The sequence below is a fragment of the Rattus norvegicus genome, chromosome 4 (genome assembly GCF_021556685.1).
Source record: "Rattus norvegicus strain SHRSP/BbbUtx chromosome 4, alternate assembly SHRSP_T2T, whole genome shotgun sequence".
NCBI classification, from domain to species: Eukaryota; Metazoa; Chordata; class Mammalia; order Rodentia; family Muridae; genus Rattus; species Rattus norvegicus.
Window position 1 is genome coordinate 9,444,529 of NC_141537.1, and position 22,565 is coordinate 9,467,093.

A 22,565-nucleotide genomic window follows, 5' to 3' on the forward strand; every position below is an offset into this window, starting at 1 on the left:
AAATATGAAAATGCCAAGGGATGTCTAGGGCCTTAGACAGAATTTGAGAGATTTGGGAGGTAAATTTAGGACCTTCTCTGACTGAAGGGAAGCTGGGACACCAAATTGGGAATGATCTCTCGGAAGAGAAGATCAGAGGCTAAGCCCTTTTGTTAGTTGTGGGAAATGCCTCTACTACCCCAAGAAGGTGTCTACCAAGACCAGGAGGTACTTGGCAGGTTTAACAGTGGGCATGTGGATAAAGTCAAGTTGTCAGTTGGTTCCAGGGAAAGAACCCCTGGCCTGATGGGTAGAGAAAGGGGCGCTATGATACCTTGAGTTGGAGTCTGATATCCGGCAGATTTTGCAAGAAGCAATGATAGTTTTTAAAAAACTTAAATCCCCAGGAGTGGGCTGTAGGTGGATCTTAACCAAATAGACATTGCTTGGTTGTTAGGATGAAAGGGTTGGTGAAGATAGGACAGAGTTTGGCAAGTGTCAGGGGTGAAATTGGAGTTTTGGGTTGCAGGATAAGAATGTCCTGGGGAGGGTGAGACAAGTCTAGGCTCCTAAGGACTGCAGCTCTTGCTGTTTAGTTGGCTTGGTTGTTTCCCTTGGACACAATAGAGTCATCTGCCTGGTGGTATCTGTTGTGGACAATCCCAATGAGCTTCGGCTATGTACCTGGCAGGGTCCAGTAATTGTATGGCAACAGGAGAATGATGTTTAGCAGCAGGGGGGCTCTGGACGTTCCAGACTCAGGGTCTACCTGAGAAGCTGGTAAAGGAAACAACATATTCATGTTAGTAGGTTGGCTGGCTAGAAGAAGGAGCAGAGGGGCTGCTGGTGAGCTTGGGTTTAGGTGAATGGGTGGAGCAAAGGAAATAGAGGCTCCCAACTATAGAAGATCCCTTCCCAATATGGGGACCAGGCATGTTGGCACTACCAAAAAGGAATGAGTGAGAGGTACACCCCTAAAAATCCAACTAAGTTGTGGGGTTTGGTGAGGAAGGTAAGGTTGTCGTCCTACCCTGACAATAGAATGGGAGAGAGAGGTGGGTCCCCAAAACTCCATTAGGGCTGAGTAGATGCCCCCAGTGTCCAACAGGAAGGAGATGGGTTGCCCACATACCATGATGGCTACCAGGGGCTCCCTGCTGGTGATGGTGGTGGTTGGGTCAAGAGAGCTTGGGATCCTTCAGTTGTTCATAGCCAAACCTAGGAGATTAGCTGGAGAATTATCTGGGAGTGATGTGCCTCTGTCCTGTGCAACACAAGGGCAGTCAATCAACAGCCCAGTGTCCCTCCTGATAGTACCTAGGACATGGCCTCTGGCTTGCGAAAGTTAGGGAAAGCCCTCACCCAATGACCTTGTTGACCACATTTGTGGCAGGAGCCTGGTGGTCTCTTAGCCTTAGAAGAACAGGAGTTTGGGGCAGTGGCTGGGGCTGCTTGGACAGCCTTTGTCAGCATATGGTATTTTTGTCTGTGAGTCTTCTCATCCCTTTTGTGAAGTGGCCACCACCAAAACTTCTGCCTGTGGAGTTAGGGACCACCTCTCTAGCTTTTTAAGTTTGTCTTTTATGTCAGGGTAGCACTGAAGAAAAAAATAGGTCATCAGAAGTTGCTTGCCTTCTGGGTTTTCAGGGTCCAGATTAGTGTACTACAATAAAGCCTTTGTGAGGCTTTCTAAAAAATTGAGATGAGTTTTCCTGGATGACCTCCTGGAGTTTTTACATTTTTACTGGTTGTAAGACTGGATGGTGAAGACCAGAAGGAGGCAGGTTATGAATCTATCTCTGGCTAAAATACCACCTGTGAATGATAAATCCATCAGGGATCTTAGTCAAGTACTGCCTCAGATCCAATTGGATTTGTTCCATCTGTTTGATGGTTCTTGTCTGCATGTATTCTTGCCTGCTCCCAAACTCCCTGGCATTCCTCAGGAAGTAAATTAATAAGGATCATATGTATATGTACATGGTAGAAAGTCAAACTGTAAGACTGACTAATGTACTGAAACTCTTTAGTAAAGGCAGATGAGTTAGAGGTATGGGAACCCAGTCTGCTTTCTGTCTGAGAAAGTTCATTTAGTGAAAAAGGAACATGTACCCTGACAAGACCATCTAGCCCAGCAACTTCCCTTAGTGGAAGGACCAGTGCTGGGTCAAGTGTCCCTGTTGGGGAAGGACTGGAGGATTTGGCTGTGGCCTTGGGGAGGTTGATTGGAGGAGTGCCAATGCAGGGTGATTGGAGCATCCTGCAGCTAGCACAGGAGGAGAAGAGTCTGAAGAGGTCGAGCAAGGAGGCTCTGGGATAGCCTGGTGAGAAAGAGAAACTGAGTTGTGGCTTGGTTTTACAGAGGCATGAAAACAGGTCTGCAATGGAGAGGAGACTATTCATTAGCTGATCAAGGATTATATTGTCATCTGGTGAGTGTCTCATAGCTAAGAGAAATTGAGTGGGGCTGCAGGAGGAGCACAGAGAGGGGTTGGAGCGAAGGTAGATGAATGTTTGAACATAAAGGACCTCCTTCCATTACCAGATCGCTGGCAGTATATATGAAGATCCCTTAAGATTATAGGAACTAGTGTGCCATTAAGTGGCCATTTAGACACATTGTCTAATGGGTACTGGGTCCAGACCTTATTGCAAAGGTATATCAGTTTTGATACCCTGAAGGAGGGGCATTAATTTCAGAGATTTGAAATTTTCTAGGAGATATCCCAGTGCAGACCCTGAAGGCATATTCAGAGACAATGAATTAACTATTGAGGACTTATTGAATTATTCGTGCATCCCAGTGAGAAATTCAATAACAGCACTCTGCCAGGCCGGGTGTCTGAGTCACCACTTAGATTCCTGGAGGCTATGAATGGCAAGTCCTGGACCCACCAGAAAGCATCCCTACCCAGGCCTGGGATGTAATCAGTTAATCGGCTGCAAGAGCCTGGAGTGGGAAGGAAGAGAGGAACTGCTTTCGAGGGAATATTCACCCAATGTTCGAAGTCTTATCTTGGACCTTGGCTGTGGAGGACCAAGCCCTGGCTCATAAACGCTGGCCAAGCCCTGTCTGGGAAATTAGGGGTGGTCCTTGCCAACTGGAGGAAAAAAACCTACCAAACTGCTGGTGTTTGTGTGAGATTTTAGTGGTCTGGTAGCAGGAAACATGAAATGGTATGGTTGGTGAGGGCCTGTCTAAGTGACCTTTGTGGCAAGAGCTAGCACCATGTGGTGGACCATGGCAAGCAGCAGCTCACGTAGAAGTCTGTATGTCCTGCAAGGCTGCAACAGCAACTTGTGTGGTGGAAGTCTGTGAGTCCCATAGGAGCCAGCAGGTGGTGGTGAACCAGCAGCACAGCAGTGGCCTAGAAGATGCAGCAGCAGCAGGACCCTGGGATGGCAAGATCCTCTCTCCAAGATGCATATCTGCTCCTTCTAAGAACAACTGTATGGACTCAATCAAACCTTCTATATTAATGAGAGCTATACTAGAATCCCCAATGCACTGCTGCACAAGACAACTGATGAGGTCTATTAAGAATGTAGACAGGGTGGGGACAAGATCCTTCTGGTCTCCATCTGTCCCCAGAGCTAAGGCTGTCCCACATACTTCTGTACCCAAATCCTGCCAGAAAGAGCTGGTCTCCCAGGAGTGCTCTCACTCCTAAGCCCACAGCTCACAGGAGAGACTATAACTTTTGCTTGAATACCTGTCCAAAGAGGGACCCTTCAGGAGCACATAGGGCACAAGAAGTGGTAAACAACCTGGGACAGGATCCTTCTGGTCTTCATCTGCACCCAGAGCTAAGGCTGTCCCACAGCCCTCCATACCCAAATCCCACCTGAAGAGAGATGTTCTTACAGGATTGCTCTCTCACTCCTAAGATTACAGGCTCACAGGCACTCAGGAGGGACAAGCTCCAGTCAGAGACAACAAGACCATCTAACACCAGAGATAACCAGATGGTGAGAAGCAAGCACAAGAACCTAAGCAACAGAAACCAAGGCTACTCGGCATCATCAAAACCCAGTTCTCCTAACACAGCAAGTCCTGGATACTTCAACACACAGGAAAAGCAAGATTTGGATTTAAAATCACATTTCATGATGATGACCAATAAATAACTAACATAAATAACTTCCCTTAAAGAAATACAGGAAAGAGATAGTCATATGGTCAGGGTGGAGTGAGAAGGCCTCTCTAGCTTGCAGCCTGTGTCTATGGTCTGTCCTGAAGCATCCAGCTCCCCAGGACTGAACCCCGGTGTTGGTGCTGCAAGAACCAGCTCCTGGATCCAGATAAAGGGTCAACTCCACAGCTCTTTGCTGAGCATAAGATCCCCTGGTCCAAGAATGGCTACCACTCGATATGAACCAATGGCTGAAATTGGTGATGATGCCTATGGAGTGTGAGAGTTCCTAATGGAGCAGCAACTGGAGGGGGCCTTCCCATCCACACAGTTCATGAGGTAGCCTTGTTAAGGAGGCTGGAGGCCTTGGAACATACCACTGTTGTGCAGCTGATGGATATCTGTGCTACTTCCTGAACTGATTTGGATATCAAGGACTCCCTAGTGTTTGAGAGTATAGACTAGGACCTGAGGACATTCCTGGACAAAGCACCTCTGACAGGCTTGCCAGTTGAAACCACTAGGGATCTGATGCATCAGTTTCTAGGTGCCCTAAGATTTTCTTCATGCAAACTGCATTATTCACTGGGACCAGAGAACATTCATTCTAGTGACAAGTAATGGGACGGTCAAGAGAGCTGCCTTTGAACTAGCCAGATGACCTTCATTCCTGTGGTTGTTACAATCTGGTACTGGGCTCCTGAAGTTCTTCTGTAGTCTACACAGCCAACACCTGTAGACATATGGAGCATTGGCTGTATTTTCAAAGAGGTGTTTGGTCAGAAGCTGCTCTTCTGTAGAAACTATGAAGCTGACCAGTTGGGCAAAATCTCTGATTTCATTGGATTGCCTCCAGAAGGTGACTGCCCCTGGGAGGTATCTCTACCTCAAGGAGCTTTTGCCCCTAGAGGGCCTTGGTCAGTGCTGCTAGTGGTGCCAGAGATGGAGGAACATGGAGAGCAGCTGCTGCTGAAATACGAACCTTTAGGCCACATGAGTGAATCTCCTCTGCCTTCTGAGTCTGTCAGCACTCTTACCTGAACAAGAAGGAAAGTGGCCCAGAGTGAAAAGAGGGGCTGCCTTTTCCAGTTTTGAACACTCAGTGGGAGAAGCTCATTGAAGAAGCAGCCGCTGCCTTACCCTGAGGCTGTGGAAAGCCCTCCAGGTTTGTTTGTTTGTTTATTTGTTTGTTTGTTTTTGTTTGTTTTTTTGTTGGGGTTTTTTTGTTTTGTTTTTCTTTATAGAGAATATTTTGAGCCTTAAATGACAATTTCCGACCTCTCCTTACAAGGTTTTACCCCCTTACCCTCCCATTTCTCTACATTAAAGAGCAGGCTTATCTGTCTTCTTCACTACCTAATTTATGTTGATATCTTTTTTATACAGGAAAAATAAAGAAAAATAAATATAGGAGAACACAGGTAAACAGGTACAAGCCCTTAAAGATGAAACACAGAAATTCCTTAAAGATTTATAGGAGAACACAACCAAACAGGGTAAGGAATTGAACAAAAGCATCCCAGATCTAAAAATGGAAATAGAAACAATAAAGAAATCACACAAAAAAAGACAACCTTGAAGATAGAAAACCTGGGAAAGAGATCAGGAGTCATAGATGCAAGGAACACCAACAGAATACACGAGATAGAAGAGTAAATCTCAGGGGCAGAAGATACCATAGAAAATATTGACACAATAGTAAGAGAAAATGCAAAAAAATTCCTAACCCAAACCATCCAGGAAATTCAGGACACAATGAGAAGACCAAACTAAGGATAAAAAAAAAAAAAATAGACGAGAGTAAAGATTAAAGGACAAGTAAATACCTTGAACAAAATTATAAAAGAAAATGTCCCTAACCTAAAGAAAGACATGTCCATGAACATAAAGAAGCCTACAGAACTCCAAATAGATTGGACCAGAAAAGAAATTTCTACTGTCACATAATAGTCAAAACACCAAATGCAGAAAACAAAGAAAGAATATTAAAAGCAGTAAGGGAAAAAGGTCAAGTAACAAATAAAGGCAGACCTATCACAATTACACCAGACTTCTCAACAGAGATTATGAAAGCCAGAATATCCTTGGCAAATGTCATATAGACCCTAAGAGAACACAAATGACAGCCCAGGCTACTTTACCCAGCAAAACTCTCAATTAACATAAATGGAGAAACCAAGATATTCCACAACAAAGCCAAATTTAAACAATGAGGGAAACTACACCCTAGAAAAAGCAATAAAGTAATCTTTCAACAAACCCAAAAGAAGAGAGTCACACAAACATAATTCTACCTCTAACAACAAAAATAACAGAAGACAACAATCACTTTTCCTTAATCTTAGTCTCTTAACATCAATGAACTCAATTCCCTAGTAAAACAACATAGATTAACAAACTGGATACATAAATAGGACCCAGCATTTTGTTGCATACAGGAAACACACCTCAATAACAAAGAAAGACACTACCTCAGAGTAAACAGCTGGAAAAATTTTTCCAAGCAAATGATCACAAGAAACAAGGTGGAGTAGCCATTCTAATATCGAATAAAATCAACTTTCAGCCAAAAGTTATAAAAAAAAGTTAAGAAAGGACACTTTATACTCATCAAAGGAAAAAAAATCTACCAAGATGAACTGTCAATTCTGAACATCTATACTCCAAATGCAAGGGTACCCACATTCATAAAAGAAACTTTACTAAAGCTCAAATCATACATTGCACCACATACAATAATAGGGTGAGACTTCAACAACCCACTCTCAGCAAAGGACAGATCAAGGAAACAGAAAATAAGCAGAGACACAGGGAAACTAGCAAAAGTTATGAACCAAATGGATTTAACAGTTTTCTATAGAACAGTTCATCCTAAAACTATATATACATATACATATACACATACATATACATATATAAATGAATATATATACATATATATATGTATATATATATGTATATTCATTCTCAGCACCTCATAGTACTTTCTCCAAAATTGACCATATAACTGGTCACAAAGCAGGCTTGAACATATTGAAGATAATCCCATGTATCTTACCAGATCACCTCAGACTAAGGCTGGTCTTAAATAACAACAAAAACATCAGAAAGCCCACATATACATGGAAGCTGAACATCTCTCTACTCTATGATAACTTGGTCAGGGAAGAAATAAAGAAAAATTACAGACTTTTAAATTTTAATGAGAAAGAATGCACAACATACCCAAATTTATGGGACACAATGAAAGCAGTGGCAAGAGGAAAACTCATAGCTCTGAGTGCCTCCAAACAGAAACTGGATACCGCCTACACTAAGAGCTTGACAGCACATCTGAAGCTCTAGAACAAAAAGAAGAAAATACACCCAAAAGGAGTAAATGGCAGGAAATAATCAAACTCAGAGCTGAAATCAACCAAGTAGAAGTGAAAAGAACTATACAGAGAATCAACAAAACCAGGAGCTGATTCTTTGAGAAAATCAACAAGATAAACCCTTAGCCAGACTAATCAGAGGGCACAGAGACAGTATCCAAATTAACAAGATTGGAAATGAAAAGGAAGACATAACAACAGAAACTGAGCAAATTCAAAAAAATTATCAGATCCTACTACAAAAGCCTATACTCAAAAAAAAAAAAAACTACTAGAAAATTTGGATGATTTCTAGACAGATACCAGCTATCAAAGTTAAATCAGGATCAGATAAACCATCTAACCAATTCCATATCCCTAAAGAAGTAAAAACAGTCATTAAAAGTCTCCCAACTGTAAAATTCCCAGGAAGAGATGGGTTTAATGCATAATTCTATTAGACCTTCAAAGAAGCACTAATACCAATACTCTTCAAACTACTCCACAAAATAGAAACAAAAGGAACACTACCTAATTCTTTCTATGAAGCCACAATTACACTTACACCTAAACTACACAAAGACCTAACAAAGAGAACATCAGATCAATTTCCCTTATGAATATCAATGCAAAATATTCAATAAAAATTCTGACAAACCAAATACAAGAATACATCAAAATGATCATTTAGAATGAAGAAATAGGATTCATCCCAGGGATGCAAGAATGGTTCAATATAGATAAATCTGTCAACTTAATCCACTATACAAATAAACTCAAAGAAAAAACTCACATGATCATCTCATTAGATGCTGAGAAAGCATTTCACAAAATTCAACACCCCTTGAAGATCAGGAATTCAAGGTCTATACCTGAACATAGTAAAAGCAATATTCAGCAAACCAGTAGCCAGCATCAAAGTAAATGGAGAGAAACTTGAAGCAATCCCACTAAAATCAGGGATGAGACAAGGCTGCCTACTCTCTCCCCACCTATTCAATATAGCATTTGAAGTCTTAGCCAGTGCAATTAGACAAAAAAAACGGGGTCAAAGGGATACATATTGGAAAAGAAGAAGTCAAAATATCACTATTGGCAAATAATATGATAGTATACTTAAGTGATCCCCACAGTTCACCAGAGAACTCCTAAACTTGATAAAAAAAAATTCAGCAAAGTGACTGGATATAAAATAGAGTAGCCTTCCTCTACTCAAAAGATAAACAGACTGAGAAAGAAATTAGGGAAAGGACACCCTTCACAATAGTCGCAAACATAAAATACCTTGGTGCGACTCTAACCAAGCAAATAAAAGTTCTGTATGCCAAAAACTTCAAGTCTTTGAAGAAAGAAATCGAAGAAGATCTCGGAAGATGGAAAGATCTCCCATGCTCATGGATTGGCAAGATTAATATAGTAAAAATGGCCATCTTGCCTCAAACAATCTACAGATTCAATTCAATCCCCATCAAACTTCCAATTCAATTCTTTATAGAGTTAGGGAGAGCATTCTGCAAATTCATTTGGTGTAACAAAATACTCAGGATTGTGAAAACTACTCTCAACATAAAAGAATTTTGTGGGGAAATCACCATCTCTGACCTAAAGCTGTATCACAGAGCAATATTGATTTTAAAAAACTGTATGGTATTAGTACAGAGACAGGCAGGTAGATCAATGTGATAGAATTGAAGACCCAGAAATGAACCCACACACCTGTGGTCCCTTGATCTTTGACAAAGGAGCTAAAACCATCCAGTAAAAAAAAAAGAAAGCATTTTTAAAAATGGTCCTGCTTCAACTGGCAATCAACAAGTAGAAGAATGCATATTGATCCATTCTTATCTCCTTGTACATAACTCAAGTCCAAGTGAATCAAGGACCTCCACATAAAACCAGGTAGACTCAAACTAATACAAGAGAAAGTGGGCAAGAGCCTGGAAAACATGGGCACAGGGGGAAATTTCCTGAAAAGAACACCAATGGCTTATGCTCTAAGATCAAGAATCAACAAATGAGACCTCATAAAACTGCAAAGCTTCTGTAAAGCAAAGGACACTGTCATTAGGACAAAAAGGCAACCAACAGATTGGGAAAAGATCTTTACTAATCCTACATCTGACAGAGGGCTGATACCTAACATATACAAAGAACTCAAGAAGTTTGACTCCAGACAACCAAACAACCCTATTAAAATGGAGTACAAAGCTAAACAAAGAATTCTAAACTGAATAATATTGAACAACTGAGAAGCACCTAAAGAAATGTTCAACATCCTTAGTCATCAGGGAAATGAAAACCAAAACAACCCTGAGATTCCACCTCACACCAGTCAGAATAGCTAAGATCAAAAACTCAGGTGAAAGCACATGCTGGTGAGGATGTGGAGAAATAGGAACACTCCTCCAGAGTTGGTGGGATTGCAAACTGGTACAACCACTCTGGAAATCAGTCTGGAAGTTCCTCAGAAAATTGGAAATAGTACTACCTGAGGACCAAGCTATACCACTTCTGGATGTATAACCAAAAGATACTCCAACATATAACAAGGACACATACTCCACTATATTCATAGCAGCCTTATTTATAATAGCCAGAAGCTAGAAAGAACCCAGATGTCCTTCAACAGAGGAATGGATACAGAAAATGTGGTTCATTTATACAATGTAGTACTTCCCAGCTATTAAAAGCAATGACTTCATGAAATTCATAGGCAAGTGGATGAAACTAGAAAATATCCAGAGTGAGGTACCCAGTTGCAATAGAACATACATGGTATTACTCATTGATAAGTTGCTATTAGCCCAAAGCTTATAATACCCAAGATACAATTCACAGACCATATGAAGCTCAAGAAGAAGGAAGACCAAAATGTGGATACTTCATTCCTTCTTAGAAAGGGAACAAAATATTCATGGGAAGAAATACAGGCACAAAGAGTGGAGCAGAGACTTTAGGAAAGGCCATCAATAGAGTGCCCCACCTCTGGATCCATTTCATACACAGCCACCAAACCCAGTTACTATTGCTGATGCCAAGAAGTGCTTGCTAACAGGAATTTGATATGGATGTTTCCTGATAGGCTCCTGCCAGATCCTTATCGATACATATGAGGATACTTGCATGGTAACTCACAGACTGTGCACTGGATTCCCAATGGAGAAAGGACTGAAGAAGCTGAAGAGGTTTTCAACCCCATAGGAAGAAGAACAATATCAACCAACCAAACCCCCCTGAGTGCCCAGGGACTAAACCACCAACCAAAGAGTACCCATGACTCCACCTGCATATGCAGCAAAGGAATGCATTGTCTGGCATCAACAGGAGGAGAAGCCCTTGGTCCCCAGTTTAGGGGAATTCCTGGGTGGTGAGGTAAGAGTGGGTGGGAGGGAGTGGGAGCATCCTCATAGAAGCAGTGGGAAGAGGAATGGGAGAGGGGGAACTGGGAAATGGGATGACATTTGAAATGTAAAAACATAAAAAATCCATTAAAATTGTTTTTAAAAGTAGAATGCAAGCAGGAAGACCAGATCCCAGGATGGGTAAGCCAACTCAGCTGGACTGCTTTGCTCTACCTACACTCCAGTCACCAATCAGGGAGTCTGACTCTGACTGCTTCACAAACACTCCCCCAGGCTCCACCTCCATTTCTACTTCCCTACTCATATCTTTCTATCATATCTTTCCTCCTTTGTATTGACTCCCTATCCTGGTGATAGGTAGGAATGGATTTTAATAAAGTTAAAGATACCTAAACTTCTTTATTGATTCCATGTTTTCTCCATGAATTTAGTTATAAACATTTATTTTAATATAAAATTCTCCCTTACCATTTATGTTCTGACCTATATTTTATACTAAATACAAGAGGCCACTTCTACCTTCAGGCTATGCCTGCAAAAGGTAGGTAATCATGTCCCACTCTGCAGTTTTGTTACCCATCCTTCCTGATATAATCATGAGAGAAACAAAGAAAGATGCAACTGAGTAACATCTGTCAATGACCCTCTCTGCACAGAGAAACCAAGCTGTGGCCACACTACTGGTGAGTAGTGCCTCTACAAGAACTGAGGAGTCCAGGGAAAACCATAATTCTTGCTTTAGTGTAACATAATGAGAAGACATGCTGAAGAACACAGAAAGGAAAAAAGTTGCCAGCAGCATTGCTTCTCCCAAAACAGTCTGTAACATGTTGACAGCTCCTACCTCAGGAAGGGAAAATCATGACTCACCTCTACAACTGAAACCTGTCACCAGGCATTAAATCCAGTGCTTGGAAAAGTCCCTATCTACTAAGTCAATACCTATGGTCTGGGCTACTAGAACTGTTAGGCCAAGTAGCTCTTTCCATCACTCTTCTCTAACCTTGGGCAGCAGAAGCAGGAATAAAACCCCACCCACTGAAGACCAGGACATGAGAACCAGAGGAGGGATCTTAAGAGCACAGTGGTAGGCCCATCATGCAGAGGTCAAGCAATCAATAGGAACTAGAGAACACACATACCTATACCAGAAAAGCTAACAACCATATACTCTAGACCAGTGTGATGCCTATTTTTAATTGTCAACTTAAGATATCTAGCATCTCCTGGAAGACAAACATCTGGGCAAGTCTATGGGGGAGTCATCCTAAAGAAGTGAGGTGGGAAGTACAGCCTGTCCTGGTCCTGTCCAAGGTGCATTGTACCAACCTGTGGGCAGAAAGGGAGAGCCGAGCATGAGTGTCTGTTGCTTCCTGAACCCAGACCGTGAATGCAATGTGACTTGCCTGCCTCAGTCTCCTCCTACTGTGACTTCTCCATCCTTATGATCTGTAACCTCAAGTGGGAAAGCCAAACAAAATACCCTGAGAAAAGCTACTTAAAAAGTTTATCAGGGGTTGGGGATTTAGCTCAGTGGTAGAGCGCTTGCCTAGCAAGCACAAGGCCCTGGGTTCAGTCCCCAGCTCCGAAAAAAAGAAAAAAAAAGTTTATCACAGCAAAGGAAAGATAACAAAGACAATGATGGAAATATTGGACACTAATGGAAATATACACAGTACTGGGATAAACTCAGGATCCATCTGTATTAAGCCCATCTGTATTCTTGAAGTAAGCCCAGGACACACCAGCCTTTCTGCTGTGTAAGCCCCTGCATCTTGGAGACTTAGGTGCAAACTAGCTTAGCATTTATTAGCCTTGGTGGCTAAGGGAGCACATGTCTGTCATTCATCCCACGCTTTCTGGTTACACAATGATTACCAGGCCAGGAATTGCACATGAGGCTCTGCAAATAACTGTTTGGTTCATGAACAGTTCTGCAACTGTTCATGAACCAAACAGTTATTTGTACCAAAGTGGGAGGGACACTACTCTGGATCATTGTCAGCTCTGGTATGGTCCTTATTGAACCTGAACCTCAATAAGCACACCCCACTACCTCCTCCAAGTCCCTCTTGCTCTCTTCCCCCACCCTCCCATCCCCCTTAAACTTGCCCTAAGAAACCAGAAGACCCGCCTTATACTGCTAGCCTTGACATATCAAGTTGCAGTAAGAATAGACACATCTTCTTCTATTGAGGCTAAATAAGGCAGTCCAGTCAGGGGAAAGGGATACAAAGGCATGCAATGTAGCCAAAAACAGCTCCTCCTCCCACTTTAGGAGTTCTCCATGAAGACTCAGCTGCACAACTGTTACACACATGTGACGAGCCTAGTCGGTCCCATGCGTGCTGTCTAGTTGCAGTTCCCTTTCTATGAGCCCCTTGGGCCCATGTTAGTGGATTCTGTAGGTTTTCTTGTGGTCTTTGATCTCTCTGGCTCCTTCAATCCTTCTGCCTCCTCCACAGCAGGATGCTTTACTTTCCACTTAGTGTCTGACTGTGGGCTCTGCATCAGTTTCCCATCAATTTCTGGTTGAAGCCTCTCTGCACCCTGTCCTCACACTTTATTTTCTGGCCCACAAATCTGACTGCTCTTCTGCAGACCCTTCTGGCACCAAGGATTCTAGGCCATGCTGGTACTAGGCACCAAGGAGTCAAGGTTAGCACCCAATAGCACAGAGGCAACACAGGCCACAAAAACCCCAGGGAAGATACCCTGCCAGACATGAAGACTAACTAACTAGTCATCAGAACCCCAGGCCACTCAGACTAGACGACAGAGAGTAAATAGAACAGAGTTGGGTAAATACTTACCAAAGATAAACTCAGAAATCAACATCTACCCTATCATAACTGCAAAACCCAGTTGGCTAAAGGCCAGCATAAAAAACACAATCAAGATCCAGGGAAATGTGGCATCATAAGAACCCAGCTATCCTACGACAGCAAGCCCTGGCTACCACTACACATTCAAAGTACAATAAAAATTACATCCAATTTTATGAAGATGATATAGACCTTTACGCAGGAAATGAGTGATATATTATAGAACTACAGGAAAATACAAATAGGTGAAGAATGAACAAAAATTGTTCAAGATGTGGAAATGGAAATAGCAATAAAGAAAACACAAACTGGGGAATCCTGGAGACAAAGGTTAAAAAAAAACCACCAGGAACAACAGAGGCAAGCAATCATAACAGAATATAAGAAATTGAACAGAGAAATACAAGAGATGGAACAGAGAATCTAAGTCTATCTAAGCATTGAAGATATGATAGAAGAAACTGATATATCTGTCAAAGAAAATGTTAATTCTAAGGTTTCTGACATAAAACTAAGATGTCTCTAAGACTTAGTAGAAGACGTAATCTCACATACATGCCTAGGAATCCCACAGACATTCTCTTTGCATTTGGACAGTTTGTGGTGTTAAACACAGTTCCTTCCACTAAAAATCTTCTCTGACTTGGTTTGAATTCATAGAGATATGCATTCAGAGGAAACTTTGATAGGCTGTTTAACAGAAATTGTGGTAGGTTCAGACAGGTTCTTCTCCAGCTTGACAGTTTGAAGCTTGCTTTTTCGCCTGTGAATTTGATCTTAATTCCAACCAGAAAGTGGTTACACTCTGGTGTTTTCAGTGAGAATGGTCCCATGCTTGAAAAATCAGGTACCACTTGGGGCCAATGGTTGGAATGTATTATTAGGAGATATTGCATGGTAGGAAGAGATGTGTCATTAATGGTGGACGTTGAGATTTCACTCTGCTTCATGCTTATTGTCTCAAGATAAGAGCATTCAACTATCATTCAAGTACCATGCATGACAATCTGTTGCTGTGATCTCTGTCCTGATAACCCCATGAACTCATATGAATCTTTAAGGCTTTAATCTTTCTTCTATAAGTTTTATAGGTATAGGATAGTTATAGATGTGTATATATACATATGTATACACACACACACACACACATATCACAGGTACATAGCTGGAGGAAAGTTCTAGTGGACAAATGAATCAACCTACAAAGAACATTTCTGTACTATAGAAGCCATTTAGCATGGAGAAAACATCTGTTCAGGATCCATTTGACTTTGCCATGTCCTATGACAAAAACATGTAGAGTTTCCAGCAATGGGGTCTTATCTTCAGGTTCTGGTACAACATCAAGATCAATGGCAGTAGTCTATAACAGTGATCTCTTGAAATCAATAGCTATACTACTAAAATTAGAAGGTAGTGTATCAAAATATCAGCTTATCTAGAAAAATGAAGGAGCTTACACTTAGAAAAAGTAGGACTCAAAGTTGAAAACTATTTTATAGCCTCTAGGCCAGCTAAATACTTCAGAATAAAGTTATGAGATTATATATATGATGTGAGTCTCAACAACACATCGCAGACTAAGAAATTACCAAAAATGGAGAGAGAGAGAGAGAGAGAGAGAGAGAGAGAGAGAGAGGGAGAGAGAAAGGAAGAAAGAAAGAAGAAGAAGAGGAGGAAGAGGAGAAAGAAATGTACTTTCTCAGTTCTGCAAGTGAAAAGATAAAGCAAGAGAAGCCAGCATCTGGAATCTGGTTTCCCAAATACTTGCTGTTTTTCTCTTACATGGTGAATTGTAGCTCAGAAGTGAGCAATAGACACCATGTTGTTATATGGCATAAGGCAGCAAATTCACCCCTATGGTAATGAAACAAGTACTCCATGAGGATGAGAAGACGATCATCTCTCTAATTTTTTCCCTCTCACTGCTACTGCCCTGGTGAACAAACGATAAACAATTGCCTACTTGTGGATATATGGGCCCAAGAGATCACACATGCAAGGATACACATGCATCTACAAAGTAGTTCAAAACCATGAAAGTTTGCCTCCTGCCTCCTCGATTTAAAGGATTAGCTGTTCTAACAGGAAATCAAGTATACTGACAGTCATCTCTAGCCACAAGATTGTAGGATCACAGAAGCTTGGTGCTTCTGCAGGGCTAGCTGCTCGAGTGGTACTTCCCTCAGTGCTGTTTCCCTGGAATTCACCAGTGTCTCCAATGATACTCATTCCTGGGACTACATGAGCCATGTGAGCTGCTATATCTCAGGCCCGTAGCTTCTCATCAGAAGATACTGTTTGCTCACAGTTCTAAAGACAAGAAGTCTGAGTTCAAGGCCCTTGTACTTTCTGTGACTGCTGAGGGTTATTTTGTGACTCATGAATGGATACTTCCCTAGATGTTCTTTTATTGGATTACTTATCTTCTTAATCCGGGTACTGCTCTCATGACATAACTACTTCCCAAAGTTCCAATTCCTCAACTCTGGAGCTGGGAAAGCATTAAGAATCCAGGGCTGGTTTTAGAATCTTTCTGTAGAAGTATACTCCCTGGGAAGCAGTTGCATATTTAGACACATAGATTGACAATGAGCCCACGAAGTCTCATTAGTCTAGAAAAAATTCCCAAAGTACCAAGCAAAACTGCCAGGTTAAAAAACATCTAAATGATGATCTTAGTCAAATGTGAAGAATTTGTGTCTGAGAAGTGAATGTAGACCAAATGAGTGGCCAGAGTTCTCATATTCCAGCAAAATCCCTGACAAAACTCCTAGGACATGTGAACTCTGTCCAAAGACAAGATGACCGTATAGTATGGGATCACCTAAGAGTCCATTGTGAAAGGGCAAAATTCTCCCAGTCATGTTGAAACTACCAACCTATATTTCACAGGGTTTAAACAATGATCTGCTCACAGATTTGGTAGCCTTCAGAGCAGACCCCTGGCCCAGGCCTAGAGTGAGAAGTAGCAACTAGGAAAAGAAAGAAAAGTGAGATGTGGAAGCAAGCTTCCTGATCACTGGGGTATCAGCATGATTAACTGTAGTCCAGATAGCTACATGTCCTAGGGGCATTTGTCAGTGTCTGGATTATTAGGTGGTAGTTCACATGTAAAGTCTATAGATGCAAAAACAACCACAGGCTACTTGGTTACACTGAACAGCTGCAATAAATCTGAGCATGTTCCTATTTCAAGTTTCTGTTCAGTTAATTAAGTTTTAATAACTCTTTCTCCAGATCCAATCCTCCAGTCTCGCCCCTAGCGCTTCAGTAGAACACCTCTGTCAGCCTTCCCTGCAACCCTCCTGTTGATCTCACCAATCTTCCACTTCTAACCTCCTTCCCATTACACTTGGATCAGTCCCAGCCCCCAGCACTCCTGCCAACTCAAGGGCCCCTCCTGCCAGGGTATCAAGTAACTGATGGCAGATCTATATCTCTACTTCTGCTCCTCCAGCTTCCAATTCTCCCAGGCTTATATCCAGCTCTGTGGTCTGTGGTCTCTCTTACCCCATTTCCAACAGGTCCCAAATTTTCAACCTTTCTTCCCCCACCTCACCCCATTGTCCAGCCTCCAACACCAGCAGGTATAAACTAGGAAGCCACCAGGTGAGCAGGTCATGGAAACAGGTCCACAGAAACTTTTCTGCTAGGTAGCATACAGCCACCACACTCTCCTAAAGTACAGGAAAAAAGGAGAAACCAAGGAAAACAACAACACCCAACAGAAACTGAAGATACCATCACCCAGTCCTGTAATAATCCCAATCCCACAGGCCTAGACATCAGCATAAAAACACAAAGAGTAACAGCCAGCATAATGTATCTCCATTGGAGTCCAGTAACAATACAATAGCAAGTGCTGAAGCCCAAGACACACATATGAAAACAGCATTCATGAGGATCCTAGAGATATTTAAACAAGACTTTTTTTTAATTGCTTAAAGAAATCTAGGAAAACAAAAATTTACCATGTGAAGGAATTAATAAATCCTTTAAAGAAATCCAGAAAGCCACAACAAACCATGCAGGAAAAGAGAGAAATAGAACTGCTCAAGATTTAAAGAAGGAAGTACAAGTAATGAGAAAAAACCAAACCGAGCAAATTATGGAAATAAAAAATTTGCATATTTGAAAAGAAACTACAGAATATAAAAGAGACTTAAGGCAGAATTTCATTCATTCAAGACACTATTGGAAAAAAAATAGATATATTGGTTAAAGAAACTGTTAGGTCTAAAACTTTTATAACATAAAACCCCAGGAAATATGGTACACTGTGAAAAGAACAAATCTAAGAGTAATAAGAATAAAGGAAAAAAATCAGATTAAATGATCAGAAAATATCTTCAACAAAATCATAGAAGAGCATTTTTTAACCTAAAGAAAGAGATGCCTATAAAAGGTACAAGAAACATTCAGAACAACAAATAGATTGGACAAGAAAACAAAGTCTCCTTAGCACATAATAATGAAAAAACTAAATATACAGAACAAAGGACAAATATTAAAAACTGCAAGGGAAAAATACCAAGTAACATCTAAAAGCAAACATTTCAGAAGTTCACTTGACTTCACAATGGAAACTCTAAAGCCAGAAAGTCCTGGACAGGTGTGCTACAGATGCTAAGAGACCATACATGCTAGGCCACACTACTATACCCTGAAAAAAATTCAAAACATATATGGTGAAAATAAGATACTCCATGATGAAAATAAAATTTAAGGAATATATATCTATAAATCCAGTCCTAGAAAAGATGCTAAAAGTTTCTTACTCAAAGAACTTCAAGAAAACCTTGAAACAAGAAATAAATAAATAATTCCAAACCACCAAAACTAAAGGGAGGGAAACACATGTGCACACACATACACTACCACAAAAAGCAATAACAAAATAACAAGATTCAGCAAACAATCATTGGTCATTGGAATCTTTCAATATCAGTGGTCTCAACTCCCAATAAAAAGACATAGACTAACAGAGTGAATGGGGGGAAAGCACCCATCCTTTTTTGCATCCAAGAAACATACCTTAACATCAAAGGTAGACATTATTTCAGGATGAAGGATTTGAAAAAGGTTTCCCAAGTAAGTGGACTTAAGGAAAAAACTGGGAAATAATTTTAATAACTAACAAAATAGACCAAACAAAAACTAACCAGAAGAAATAGCGAGGAACACTACATATCCATCAAAGGGCAAATGACATTTCAATTCTTAACATCTATGCCAAACAGAACTGCTCCAAAGTCTATAAAAGAAACATGACTACAGCTTAAATTTCATATTGACCCTCACGCACTGAGAGTGGAAGACTTTAATAACCCACTCTAAACTATAAACAGGTAACACAGGCAAATTACACAGAGAAATACTGGAAGAAATTGATGCTATAGATCAAATGGACCTAATAGATAATTATAGAACATTTCATCCAAACACAAAATAATATACATTATTTCTCTGTAATTAATGAAACTTTCCCCAAAATTGATATTTTATGACACAAGGCAAGTCTCAATAAATACAAGAAAATTTATATAGCACCCTGCCTCCTACCAGAACACCACATATTAAAGCTGTATATCAACAACACAAACTGTAGAATGGTTGCAAAATCACAGAAACTGAACAACTTTCTATTAAGTGAAAAATTGTTTAATGTATTAATCAAGAAATGAACTAAAGACTTTCTATAATCGAATAAAAATTAATCACTATACACTCAAGTTAATGGAACACAAGGACCAAAAGTTCTTAGAGGCAGTTTATAGCAGAAATAGCAGGACATCTAAAGTTATAGAATGAAAGAAGAAATTACAATATAATGGAGTAGACTGTAAGAAATGATCAAGCTTGGGGCTGAAATCAATAAAGTAGAAAAATGCAACTAATCAATGAAACAATGGATTGGTTTTTGAAAAAAATCAGTAAGACTGACAAATCCTTATCCAATTTCAGTAAAAGGCAGAGCGCAAACATCAAAATTAACAAAATTAGAGATAAAGGGAACACAAACAATAAACTACAATGAAAGGAAATGCAGAGAATCTTTAGGACATACTTTAAAGCTCTGTATTCTATCAAATTTGATAATCTAAAAGAAATGAATAATTTACTTTTTTTCATTTCTAGATGAATCTGAAGAGTTTATTGCCTTCTATGCTTCATGGAAAATGTAACTTGTTTCTTCAGCACAACTCTGTGACGCACATTGAGCACAACTGAGTGTGTCATATTTGTACTCTCAGTCCACTTTTCAGTAACTTCTCAAGTTATCAACTGTTCCATGGTAATTAAATACTTATTGCAGTCTTGGATAACATGCTTAATGTTCACTAATTTTCTCCTTTCAGTACAGGCAGCAATTCACTGTTATCTTTTAGTTCCTTGACAATATCTAATCTTCCAACAAGATCCCCTCTCACATATAGCTGAGAGTAGGTTGGCCAATTTGAAAATGCTTTTAATCCCTGACGCATTTCTTCATCCTCCAGTATATCAAAAGTTCAACCCCAGTACTATTCAGTATTTTCTGAATTTGTTTGCTTAATCTACATTTTGCTTCCTGTTTGTTTCCTTTCATAAAGAGCATCACAGAAGCTTTATTGGTCAGCACCAATCTTTCCTCTAACTTGAGTGCTTTGGGACAAATGTATCTAGCTCTTCAGAAGAGCTGGATAATTTTCTTGATACATACCATTTACCATAGTTAAAACAGGATCAGATAAGCAATTAAAAATATATCCCCTAAGGAAATTGAAGCAGCTATTAAATGCCACCACAAAAAATAGATGGAGGGAGGGAACAGGCTATAAGAAAGTATGGAGAAGGGAAAGGGATGGTGGATCAGGTAAAGAGCCAGTGAGAGAAGGACTGGAGAGTAAACTGAAAATTGTCAGCAGAGACCTGGGATGGGGGAGGCTCCAGGTAATCTATAAGAGTAACTCTAGATGAGATTCCTAATAGTGAGGGATTTGGAACCTCAGTGGCTATCTCCTGTAGCCAGGAAGGACTCCTAGTGGAAGGGATAAGGACACCAACCCACCCACAAAACTTTGACCTGAAATTTGTCCTGCCTACCAGAATTACAGTGGCAAAGTTGGAGCAGATGCTGAGGGAACAACCAAACAGTGGCTGGCCCAACTTGAGACCCATCCTTTGAGTAAAAACCAATCACTGACAGTGTTAAAAATATTCTGTCGTGCTTACAGACAGGAGTCTAGCATAACTGTCCTCTGAGAGGCTCCACTTGGTAGCTAACAGAAACAGATGCAGAGACCCACAGCGAAACAGCTCAGGGTTTAGTTAGAAACCTTTCATTACCATGGAACAGTTAGAGGAAGGATTGAAGAATTCAGAGGGGATAGGGACTCTACAAGAAGGCCAAGAGACTCAACTAACCTGGTCCCTTGTGAGCTCCCAGAAACTGAACCATCAAACAAAGAGCATATGAGGGCTGGACCTTAGCTGCCCACCCCTGCATACATGTAGCAGATGTGCAGCTTTGTCTTTATGTGTGTTCAAAAGTAAAGCTGGGACTGTCCATGACTATATTGCCTGCCTTGTATGACCTCAGTGGGCAGTGACTTGATATGCAGGGTGGGTTGGTGCCCAGGGGAACCTCTTCCTATCAGAAGAAAAGAGGAGGGGAATGGAAGATGACTATGTAAGGGAGGACTGGAAGTAGTGGGGGGGTTTTAATCATTATATAAAGTGAATATATTAATTAATTTTTAAAAGGACAGGGCCGGATGGTTTTAGCACAGAAGTCTATAAGACTTTTAGACAAAAGTTAATGCCAAACCTTCTCAAATTGTCCCACAAAATATATACAGAAGGAACAGGACAAAATATGAGGCCACACTTAACCCTGATAACCCAAGTCATATAAAGGCTAACCAGGAAAAAGAATTACTGACCAATTTCTTTTGTGAATATAGATGCAAAAATATGTAACTATCTTTATAAACTGGGTCGAGGAACACATAAAAATTATTTACCACAATCAAGTTGATTTCACCTTAGAAATACAGAGATGGTTCAATATATGAAAATTAATAAACATAATTCACCAGATAAACAAACCAAGAGGAAACACACACACACACACACACACACACACACACACACACACACACACACACATTCATCTCACTAGATAAAAAAACAGACTTTGACAAAATCTAACATCCCTTGATAAGAAAAGTCCTGGAGAGGTCAGGAATACAAAAGACAACAAAATAAAGAATTACACACATATGTACATAAACTACCAACATATCACACATACAAAGACAGGTTTTTAAATTAAATAAAAAATACATATTCTTTAAATAAACACAACCTGGGGGTGTAGTTCACTTGTGAATCCTTACTTGGAATGTCTGTGGCTCTAGTTTGATCCTTGCCATCATTAAAAATAAATATAGAAAAATAAATGTTACAAATGTTGGCATTAAATGCATATCAAGGTGAATCTGTGATGGCACTATGAAATGAACCAGAGATTTCCCTATGGTATATTCAGAGATTTTTAAACTCTAAGTCCTAGCATTGTCAAGATCCTGACCTAAAACTGCAGAACATTTTATCAATGATTTAATTAAATCCTCACATTTATCTGTATTTCTCTAGCTGAGATTCCCCTTTTCTTCCAGCTTCCAGTAAGCAGAATTGCACTGTATTTTTCCAGTGGAGTACAATGTCTTTCATTAAACTTATGATCCCCTATTTTGCACCTCCTCTTCTAGTGCCCTTCCTGTGGTACATTACATACTACCCTATTCACAGACTGCCCACAGGACAGTAGACACAACTGTTTGCTTTAGAAGTGACAGTCAAGAGACATTTGTGTCATTAAACCTCTAAAAAAAAAAAAAAAAGAACCCGCGGATCCCGGCCCGC

The 22,565-nt window shown here is 40.5% G+C and overlaps 1 long non-coding RNA gene and 1 pseudogene across 1 annotated transcript in view; both read left to right on the forward strand.

Annotated features, from left to right (window-relative positions):
• The window catches only part of Cdk4-ps4 (cyclin-dependent kinase 4, pseudogene 4), a 42,916-nt gene extending 22,935 nt beyond the window's left edge, over positions 1–19,981 (forward strand). Inside the window, exon 3 of the long non-coding RNA XR_015687189.1 lies at positions 19,794–19,981. This is a non-coding gene — a long non-coding RNA (cyclin-dependent kinase 4, pseudogene 4). The remainder of the gene's footprint in view (positions 1–19,793) is intronic.
• LOC147994668 (cyclin-dependent kinase 4 pseudogene) lies at positions 4,336–5,179 on the forward strand (annotated as a pseudogene).
• Positions 19,982–22,565: the final 2,584 nt, after the last annotated feature.